Here is a 10,909-nt window from a genome sequence, read left to right on the forward strand (position 1 = left end):
TATCAGGAAATGGACTATTGTTTAAATCGGGTTTTTGTGTTAAACTTATTGTTTGGGGCCATTTTTTTTTCCATATCACAATGTGTACTATAAATAAAAAACACAAATCTTGCAATTTTCAAACCGACCACTTGGGCTTTTTTTTACTTTAACTTCCTGTTGTTTCAGGAAACAACACATGTACATTAACCACAATGAAAAGATCCGATCTTTTATATTAAAGCATCTAATGAGCATATGCAAAGGTCATTGTGAAGGAAGAGGGAGCAGGGAAAGCTGTAACATTACCTATTGTGATTGCTGGTTCCTGTGTTATCAGCTGTGTTTCAGAGATGTTACCTCTCATTGCAATCCTGCCTCTGCTGATAAGGAGCCTGCTGAAAACTCTTCCTGAAAAGACAGAAAGTATGAGTCTAAAAAAAGCCCAAGTGGCCATTGTGAATTTTTTTCTTTTGTATTAAAGATCATCATATGAAAAAAAAAATGGCAACAGTTTAAACAAAAATAATGTAACACAAAATTCTGAAACATACAATCATTCATTTTCTGCTGATAGCTTTGCTTTAAATTAACACTAATCCTAAAAATAAATGTACAAATCAAATAAGAAAATAGTTGTCCTCTCCGCTTGTTAGTCTGCAGCATTTCCGGCCTGATCATGAAACTGTCTTGTAGAAATCCTGCAGAGAACACAAGGATCAATCTCTTGTCAATCAGTTCCATCTTTGGCTGCTGAAGCCCTGACCCTTGGACAAGGAGATGGTATGATGTTTTGTCCTACGACAAACAGGGCAGAGGGGGGAGGCTCCTGCTGCAGACACTTGTCTTACACCAACACACAGAAAAGTAAGTAGAAGAATGGGGAACATGGGTGAGATATTGGTCTGACTGCCCTTTGCCTTCAATAAGAGCTTCAAAGCATCAATTCTTCTAACTACAATTGTATATAGTTTTTTACAGAACTCGGCAGGAGGTTGTTCCAAACATCTTGGAGAAGTAACCACAGATCTTCTGAGGATGTCGTTTGTGCAAATGCTTCTGTCTCTTCATGTAATCCTAAACAGACTGGGTGATGTAAGATCAGGGTTCTGTGGGGTCCGAATCATCACTTCCAGGACTTCTTGTTCTTCTTCATGGATAAGTAGTTACCTATATTTCTCATCATTGAGAACTCCAAGAAATGGGCAAAGTTGGAGATCATAGATGCAGTGATCGGCCATGGAAACTTAGTACAGCAGATGAAAGACACATCATGCTTACTTCCACTTGAAATCAGAAGATGTCCAGCAGTGCCATCAGCTCAGAACTGGCAGCAACCAGTGGGACTCAGCTACCCCCATGTACTGTTCGGAGAAGTCTGGCCAGAACTGATCCTTATGGACGAATTGAAAGCAAAAACGAACGCATTTGACATGGAAACAAGGTCAAGAGACTTACCTATGCATGAAAGCATAGTGACGGGTGCAGAAAAATGGCAGCAGGTGCTCTGCACCGATGAGTCAAAATGTGAAATACTTGTCTACAATACAAGACAGTTAATCAGCCTGGGGCAGTGCGGCCATTGTCCCTGACTGTTACCACAGGAGCTCGGTTGTAGCTGTGCCAAGCTCCCGGTGGTAAACGTGCAGGGAAGTGATGATATTTCTAGTGGAAACCGCAGCAGGAAATGTTCCTTGTCTGGGAAGTTTCTGTAGGATTTTTTTTTCATTTTTGGAAGAGATTTTTTTCTGGAGCGTTTTCTTGTAACCTTTTCATTGGATGGTGTCTAGTTTCGAACGTTTTTCATCTGGAAATAACTAACATACGGTACACTTTTTCTTTTTTTGCCCACATTGTGTTTTGTTTCGAATCCTGAAATTGAAAAATATGCTTAAAAGACTGGATAGGAAGAGTCTTATAAGCGTTTTTTGAGCAATTTTTCAGACTCCTCAAAAAACTTGATGTCAACATGCCCTTCGAGACCAGATTTTCTAACAAAGCAAGAATGCAAACGCTAGATAAAAAGAGGAAACATGGCCAATAATCCTTATCTCATGGTTCTTGCATGTATAGAGAGCAGTATACTTGGTGACCTATTATTATGCAGGCTACTGAATTACAGAAAAATTCAAGTTCAAGTGCCCTTCACTACTAGCCTGGTCTTTACAAATTCTAGTATCAGGTCTGTCTCAGCCTTGTCTCTAGGGGATCAATCAGCAGTATATGCTCCAGGTAAACAGCATAACAATATGGCTGCTATACATCTGTCTTTTATATCCTCACCCACTTGGACTATAGGATGGCAGGCCACGCCACGGATATGGGGCCCATGAACTGGCACTGACACCGGGCCCCCCCTCCGCCCATCTGCGCCCACACTGCCCACACAGAATGATGGGGTGGAAGCGTCTGCTGATGCTTACTCCTTCGTCATCAATGCTTGTGCTGACAACCAGAGGGGGGTTCTAGCCATCAACGCGAGCAATGAGGATGGAGGAGGGAGTGTCAGCAGACGCTTCCACCCCCATCAGTCTTCCTCGACGTCTGACGAGTCAGAGCAGCGGCATCGATGATGTCATTACAGGGCGCCCGCTGTTCTGAGATGTGCAGCATTTCACACCAAAGGCTCAGCAGATCAGAGCATCTGGTGAAACAAGGAATACAGAGAGGTGAGTACTGTGTTTATTTTTTTAAATCAGTGACAAAAGAGTATGGAGGATCATGGGGGTGCATTATACTGTATGGAGGATCATGAGGGGTGCATTATATTGTATGGAGGACCATGGAGGGTGCATTATACTGTATGGAGGTTCATGGGGGGTGCATTATACTGTATGGAGGATCATGAGGGGTGCATTATATTGTATGGAGGACCATGGAGGGTGCATTATACTGTATGGAGGACCATGAGGGGTGCATTATATTGTATAGAGGGTCATGGGGGGTGCATTATATTGTATGTAGGACCATGGGGTGTGCAATATATTGTATGAAGGACCATGGGGGGTGCATTATATTGTATGGGGGACCATGGGGGTGCATTATATTGTATAGAAGATCATGGGGGGGTGCATTATATTGTATGGAGGATCATGGGGGTGCATTATATTGTATGAAGAACCATGGGGGTGCATTATCATAGAATCATAGAATGGTAGAGTTGGAAGGGACCTCCTGGGTCATCTGGTCCAACCCCCTGCTCAAAGCAGGATTCACTAAATCATCTCAGACAGATGTCTGTCCAGCCTCTGTTTGAAGACGTCCATTGAAGGGGAACTCACCACCTCTCGTGGCAGCCTGTTCCACTCATTAATCACCCTAACTGTCAAAAAGTTTTTTCTAATATCTAATCTGTGTCTCCTCCCATTTAGTTTCATCCCATTGCTTCTAGTCTTTCCTTGTGCAAATGAGAATAAAGATGATCCTTCTACAATGTGACAGCCCTTGACATATTTGTAGACAGCTATTAAGTCTCCTCTCAGTCTTCTTTTTTGCAAGCTAAACATTCCCAAATCCTGCAACCGTTCCTCATAGGACATGGTTTGCAAACCAGTCACCATTCTGGTCGCTCTTCTCTGAACTTGCTCCAGTTTGTCTATGTCTTTTTTAAAATGTGGTGCCCAAAACTGTACACAGTATTCCAGATGAGGTCTGACCAAAGAGGAGTAAAGACCGATAATGACTTCACGTGATCTAGACTGTATGCTTCTGTTAATACATCCCAGAATTGTATTTGCCTTTTTTGCTGCTGCATCACACTGTTGACTCATGTTCAGTCTATGATCTATTAGTATACCTAAGTCTTTTTCACATGTACTGTTGCTTAGCTCTATTCCTCCCATTCTGTATATGCTTTTTTCATTTTTATTGCCCAGATGTAGTACTTTGCATTTTTCCCTGTTAAAAACCATTCTGTTGGTTGCTGCCCACTGCTCCAGTTTATTTAGGTCTTTTTGAATCCTCTCTCTCTCTTCTCTAGTATTAGCTATCCCTCCTAGCTTTGTGTCATCAGCAAATTTAATCAGTTTACCCTCAATTCCTTCATCTAAATCATTGATAAAGATGTTGAACAATACAGGTCCCAGGACGGAGCCCTGTGGTACCCCACTTGAGACATTCATCCAGCTGGATGTGAAGCCATTTACAACCACCCTTTGAGTCCGATCACTAAGCCAGTTATGAATCCACCTAACAGTTGCCTGGTCCATTGCATACTTGGTCATTTTTTCAATAAGGATGGTGTGAGATACTTTGTCAAATGCTTTGCTGAAGTCAAGATATACTATATCTACAGCATTTCCCTGATCCACCCAGTCAGTGATTCTGTCATAGAAGGAAATTAAGTTAGTCTGACATGACTTGTTAGTTACAAACCCATGCTGACTCTGGTTAATCACTTCATTCTTATCCAGGTACTTACATACATGTTGTTTAATAATTTGTTCAAAGATCTTTCCTGGTATAGAAGTCAGACTCACCGGCCTATAGTTCCCTGGGTCCACCTTCTTCCCCTTTTTGAAGATAGGAACAACATTTGCTCTTCTCCAGTCTTCTGGGACTTCTCCTGTTCTCCAAGAATTTTCAAAGATTATGGAGAGTGGTTCTAAAATTTCTTCTACGATCTCCTTCAGTACTCTGGGGTGTAATTCATCTGGACCTGGAGACTTGAACTCATTTATGTTAGCTAAATATTCCCTCACAATCTTTCTGTTTACAGATAACTTGGATTCCTCTATTCCTTTAAAAGGACAGTGAAGGTCAGTTGATGTTACATTTTCTTTCTGAGAGAAAACAGATGCAAAATAGGAATTAAAAAGTTCGGCCTTCTCAACATCCTCTCTTACCATTTCTCCATTTTCATCCTGTAAAAATCCTATAGCATCTTTGACTTTTCTTTTACTTTTGACATACCCCCAAAATCCTTTTTTATTGCTTTTGACATCTCTTGAAAGCCTTAATTCATTGTCAGCTTTAGCTAACCTGATACGTGCCCTGCAGGATCTGCAGACTGCATTATAATCTTCTTTAGATATGCCTCCCTCTTTCCATTTAATAAACATTTCTTTCTTTCTTTTTAGCATGTGTTTAAGTTCTGTGTTCATCCATCCTGGTTTCCTTAAATGCTTCCCATTCTTCCTACTTTTCGGGATTGTTAACGATTGTGCTTTGAGAATCTCATTTTTAAAAATTTCCCATCCTTCCTGGACATTTTTGTCCTTAAGGACATCCAGCCATTGGATCCCTCCTATTCTCTTTCTGAGTCTCTTAAAATCTGCCTTTCTAAAATCTAACCTTGAAGTTTGAGTCTTCACATGTCTTCCTCCTCTAGTTATCCAAAATTCTATAATAGCATGATCGCTGCCTCCTAGGGTCCCAGCCACCTTTACCTCCTCAACCATTTCCTCCCTGTTTATAAGGATTAGATCCAAAGTAGCAGATCCCCTTGTTTTCTCCCCTACCTTTTGGAAGATAAAGTTGTCAGCAAGAGAGGATAAGAATTTGCTTGACCTGTTAGTTTTACTTGAGAGAGATTCCCAACAAATGTCTGGATAGTTGAAATCTCCCATGACCACTACGTCATATTTTTTGGAGAACTTGGTCATTTGATACATAAAGAGTTCATCCATATCTTCAGCTTGCCCAGGTGGCCTGTAGTAAATGCCTACAATGGTGTCCTTTCCGTTGTTCTCTCCTTGTATTCTTACCCAAATATTGTATGGGGGACCATGGGGGTGCATTATATTGTATGGAGGACCATGGGGGTGCATTATATTGTATAGCGGACCATGGGTGGTGCATTATATTGTATGGAAGACCATGAGGAGTGCATTATATTGTATGGAAGACCATGGGGGGTGCATTATATTGTATATAGGATCATGGGGGGGTGCATTATATTGTATGGAGGATCATGGGGGGTGCGTTATATTGTATAGAGGATCATGGGGGGGTGCATTATATTGTATGGAGGATCATGGGGGGTGCATTATATTGTATGGAGGATCATGGGGGGTGCATTATATTGTATGGAGGATCATGGGGGTGCATTATATTGTATGGAGGATCATGGGGTACATTATATTGTATAGAGGATCATGGGGGGGGTGCATTATATTGTATGGAGGACCATGAGGGGTGCATTATATGGTATAGAGGATCATGGGGGGGTGCATTATATTGTATGGAGGATCATGGGGGGTGCATTATATTGTATGTCGGGCCATGGGGTGTGCATTATATTATATGAAGGACCATGGGGGGTGCATTATATTGTATGGGGGACCATGGGGGTGCATTATATTGTATGGAGGACCATGGGGGTGCATTATATTGTATAGCGGACCATGGGTGGTGCATTATATTGTATGGAAGAACATGAGGAGTGCATTATATTGTATGGAAGACCATGGGGGGTGCATTATATTGTATGAAAGACCATGGGGGGTGCATTATATTGTATGGAGGACCATAGGGATTGCATTATATTGTATGGAGGACCATGGGAGGTGCATTATATTGTATGGAGGACCATGAGGGGTGCATTATACTGTATGGAGGACCATGGAGGGTGTATTATACTGTATGGAGGACCATGAGGGGTGCATTATATTGTATGGAGGACCATGGAGGGTGCATTATATTGTATGGAGGAACATGGAGGGTGCATTATACTGTATGTAGGACCATGAGGGGTGCATTATATTGTATGAAGGACCATAGGGGTGCATTATATTATACGGAAGACCATGGGGGTGCATTATATTGTATTTAGGACCATAGGGGTTGCATTATATTGTATGGAGGACCATGGGAGGTGTTTATATTGTATGGAGGACCATAGAGGTTGCATTATATTGCATGGAGTACCATGGGAGGTGCATTATATTGTATGGAGGATCATGGGAGGTGCATTATATTGTATGGAGGACCATGGGAGGTGAATTATATTGTATGGAGGACCATGGGGGGTGCATTATATTGTATGGAGGACCATAGGGGGTGCATTATATTGTATGGAGGACCATGGGGGTGCATTATATTGTTTGGAGGACCAAGGAGAGATCATTTTATTGTATAGAAAACTAAAGAGGCTTCATTATGTTGTATTGAGGACCATAGAGGTGCATTTTACTGTATAGAGAACCATGGGGGTGCATTATACTGTATAGCGGATCATGGAGAGTGCATTATACTGTATTGAGAACTATGTGGAGTGCATTATACTGTATGGAGGACCATGGGGGTGCATTTTATTGTACAGAGGACCATGGAGGGTGCATTATACTATATGGAGGACCATGGCGAATGCATTATATTCTATGGAGCACCATGGGAAGTGCATAATACTATATGAAGGATTATGAGGGGCGCATTATACTATATGGAAGGCTATGTGGGGTCATTATACTGTATGCAAGCAATTATACAGTGTGAAGGTTTGAGTGGAGTCCATCATACTATGTGGAGGGCTGTGTGGGGACCATTATACTGTTTGGAGGGCTAGAGTGGGCCATTATTCAATGTGGAGAAGTGTGCGGGCCATTATACATTGTGAGGCTATTATACTGTATGGAGGGCTGTGTAAGGGATCAAACCGTGTTGGGGTCACCATACTTTGCTTTGAAAGTTGAAGTTGGGTACAGTAGCGTCATTATACTATTCATGAAGAGGAATTCACCATTGGGGTATCACGGTGTTTGGGGGGCACTTTTGTTGCTATGATGCTTTATGGGGACAATGAATGAGGAATCTAGGACTTCAGCAGGAGGAAAATTACTATGTAAAGACTGGAAAGTTGTGAGATCTGGTATTCTGTGACCCCCGACAAATTTTTCAATTTTTTTTTGGGGGGGGCAATTAAAAATTTTGCTATGGGTCCCGATGATATCTATGTACGTGTTACACGCACGCCGCTATGTTCAGATAGGGGCGAAACAGGTTACATGAATTCTTTGGAATCCTGGGGGAACCGTTACTCAGGCAACCATAGACCGTGTGCTGCAGCTTCTCTCAGGCACACAGGGGTATTGACCTTCAGGCACAGACACGTAGGTTGTTTCACTTGCTGACCAGACACACTTGACAAGAGTCCTCATAAATGGTAGAACAGTAGCATTTAATAAGAAGCCACATAGCCAGTGCAAGTTAAGCCTGATGAGCAACAGGCTCCAGTGACAAACAGTACAGTTTCCTTAGCAGCACAGCAGTTCACAGTCTTCCCAGTAGTACAGGACAGCACAGTTCTAATGAAAAGGCACATTAATGAACACAGCATTCTTTACAGTACAGTGAGATGGAGGAGGGGGGAGGTTTTGCTGAGGGAGATGATCCCTGTGACACCATTTCTTCCAGTCCTTATCTTTCTGCTTGACAATACTCTGCACTGCTAGTTTAGGAACTCTACCTGACCTGTGCTTAGCTTCACTCCTGACTTGAATCCTTTTCACTTGCCGGGGCGCTTCTGTCAGAAGCAGAACACACATGTTACATTTCTCTTTGGCTCCAGCCAGACAGTAAACAACTTCCCCACAATCCCCCTGGGGCTCTGCTAAAACACTCCCCTTCTCCTGTGACTGTGTTAACCCTTCTAGTTGCTGGATGCTTGTGGAGCACAGCACTTCCTGTCTCATGTGCTTGTGTTACTTCTAATAGTTGCTGAATGCTTTTAAAGCAACAGCACTACTTCTGCATGTCACACACAGTATTACAGTATCTTCAGTAGCATAATTCAGCATAGATTAGATCTCTTAGCAGCACACTTATATGCATACACAACCACAAGCTTTTCCTTCACAAGGACACAATAGTACACAACATTCTTTATCCAGCATGGAGATGGAGGGGGGGAGTGTTTGATGAGGGAGATGATCCCTGGGACACAATTCCTTCCAGCCCTTACCTTCCTGCCCGATAATACTCTGCACTGTTAGTCCAGGGAGTTTATCTTACCTGTGTTTAGTTTCTCTCCTTCTATCAGATCCAGATAACACACCACCACCTTTCTCTTTGGCTTCAGTCAGACTGCAATAACAAGTTCCTCACAATCACCCTGGGGCTCTGCTAAAACACTATCTGTCTCCTGTGACTGTGTTATTTGTAACAGTTGCTGGATGCTTTGGAAGCAACAACACTACTTCTGCATGTCACACTCTTCCCTCCTTTTTGAATGTCGTTCTCCTCGACATTCGTCTTAATTGGTCAATCTGAACAATTCTGAGACAGTGATGAAAGCTTAGTTACTATATATAAATTTGTCATTATCAAATTGGTATAACATTTATAAACATTGATAATAACCTATTCTTACAACCTTTTCCTTGTAGGACTCCAGTAAGAAATAAGCAATTAACACAATTATAACAATCAGCATCTCTTCCGCTGGAGCTTTTCGTACGTCTTCAACCAGCTCTCACTATCACTAGGCCAAAACAAGTCTTTCCACCAGGTAACATTGTCCATACTGTCTCTCAGAGGTGAATACCACTCAAGTGGGCTTACCTGGTCCGCAGGCAGAGATACCTGTTTCCAGTCGACAGTCCTTGGCACTTGACTCGGTTCTCCAATTGTCTCATACGTCAGCATCACGGGCCTCCTTACTTCTCGAGTCGACATCCTCCTGGTGGGTTGTTCCTCAGATACCAAAGGTTCTTCGATAACAGCAGTTTCTTCCACTGCACTCATTTCCCATGCTTCCTCAGACGCTCTTGGATCTGCCTCTGTAACTTTCTGTACTTCTCCTGAATCGCCTGTTTCCACACGGTCTGGTAATTCCACTCCTCCTGAGTGTCGATCAGTCTCTTCAGTGATCAGTATTCGATCATCAGATCTGAATTGGACTTCATCTGTACTCCTTGGTACAAACTTTGGAGCCTCAGGACATAGTTCACTCTCTTGAGGATGGTACGTCCCTTTTCTTGCCGGTCTGAGAAATACAACGGTGTGCTCTTCCTCATCGGAACTTTCAAGGTCACTATCCACCTCCGGAGCTTCAGTCTGTGGTGGTCCCTTAGTTGATCTCGGTTGATGTCGGTCTGCTTCTGGAAAGTTTTGTTGTGGTGGGAGATAATCACAGGTTAGTAATAAATTCCGATGGACTATTCGGGTTTTCTTGTCCCCTCTTTCCAATCAGATTTCATACACTGGAATGTCATCAGCTTTCCTCTTTACGACCACATACACCTTGTCCTCCCAGTACGAACAAAGTTTTCCTGAACCACCTTTCTCACCTACGTTCTTGACTAGCACCCGGCTTCCCGGTGCCATTTCTGCTCCATAACATTTTTGATCATAGTACTCCTTAATCTTGCTCTGTCCTTGCATAACCACTTTGGACGCTATGTTGTATGCCTCTGCCATCCATTCCTTCCATTTCCGAACGTACTCCAGATATCTTCTGTAAGTCTCTGACACCGGAGTATCGAACATGATGTCGATTGGCAGTCTTGCCGATTGTCCATACAATAGGAAGAAGGGTGAGTAACCCGTTGCATCGCTCTTTGTACAGTTATAGGCATGTACCACTTTTGACAGAGAACTCTTCCAGTCTTTCTTCTCGTCAGCTGTTAAAGTGCGCAACATCGACAATAATGTCCGGTTAAAACATTCCACTTGTCCATTACCCTCTGGGTGATAGGACGTTGTGTGGGATCTCTGAATTCTACAGTACTTTCCTAGCTTGGCAAAGAGCTGGTTCTCAAATTCTCTTCCTTGGTCATGGTGTAACCTTGTAGGGAACCCAAACCTCAAAGCAAAATCATTGAAGATCTTCTCTGCCGCTGTTCGACCAGCTTTATTGGCGGTGGCATATGATTGGGCAAATCGAGTAAAATGGTGCATCACCACCAATATGTATTTGTAACCACCGTTTCACGTCTCAAGATATAGAAAGTCTATTGAGACCATCTCACACGGATACATAGTTTGAATGTTG

The sequence above is a fragment of the Phyllobates terribilis genome, unplaced genomic scaffold (genome assembly GCF_046119375.1).
Source record: "Phyllobates terribilis strain yellow unplaced genomic scaffold, ASM4611937v1 Scaffold_158__1_contigs__length_4374303, whole genome shotgun sequence".
In the NCBI taxonomy this organism is placed as follows: domain Eukaryota; kingdom Metazoa; phylum Chordata; class Amphibia; order Anura; family Dendrobatidae; genus Phyllobates; species Phyllobates terribilis.